We start from the raw sequence: 947 nt of genomic DNA on the forward strand, positions 1-947 counted from the left end.
CAAAACCATACAGGTTTTAACTATAATCTTAAGAAAACATCATCTACACACTGAGTTGTGTGCCCATTGCCCAAAGTCTCATTCCATCCTCATTTCTCCCTTTTGCCCACCTCCAGCTATCCCCAAGCCCCTTTCCCTCTGGTTATCACTACGCTATTGTCTGTCTATGTCTATGTGTTTTATACACACACACACACACACACACACACACACGCACACATACCTGTATAGATGTATGTGTATTGCTTAATTCCTTCTCCTTCTTTCATCCAGCCCCCTAAACACTTCCTGTCTGACAGCTGTCAGTCTATTGCATGTAACCATGCTTCTGTTTCTATTTTGCTCATTAATTTTTTTTGCTAATTTGATTTCACATATAAGTGACATCATATGATATTTGTCTTCTCTGACTAGCTTATTTTAGTTAGTGTAATAATCTCCAAGTGTATTTATGCTCACGAAGAGGTAAGATTTCTTTCTTTTTATGGGTAAGTTGTATTTCATTATGTAAATGTTCCACAGCTTTTTTTTTTCTGTGACAGAGACAGAGAGAGGGAAAGACAGGAACAGACAGAAAGAAAGGGAGAGAGATGAGAAGCATCAATTCTTTGTTGCAGCACCTTAGTTGTTCATTGATTGCTTCTTAATATATGCCTTGACTGGGGGGCTACAGGTGAGAGAGTGACCCTTTGCTCGAGCCAGTGACCTTGGGTTCACCTGGTGAGCCTTCCTCAATCCAAATGAGCCCATGCTGAAGTCGGCATAATCAGGGTTTTGAACCTGGGTCCTCTGCATCCCAGTCTGATGCTTTATCCACTGCACCACTGCCTGGTCAGACTCCATAGCTTTTTAATTCACTCATCTACTGATAGACACTTGGGCTATTCCAGATACTGGCTATTTTAAACAATGATGCAATGAACATAGGGATGTATATATTCTTTTGA

Source organism: Saccopteryx leptura, chromosome X (assembly GCF_036850995.1).
Source record: "Saccopteryx leptura isolate mSacLep1 chromosome X, mSacLep1_pri_phased_curated, whole genome shotgun sequence".
NCBI classification, from domain to species: domain Eukaryota; kingdom Metazoa; phylum Chordata; class Mammalia; order Chiroptera; family Emballonuridae; genus Saccopteryx; species Saccopteryx leptura.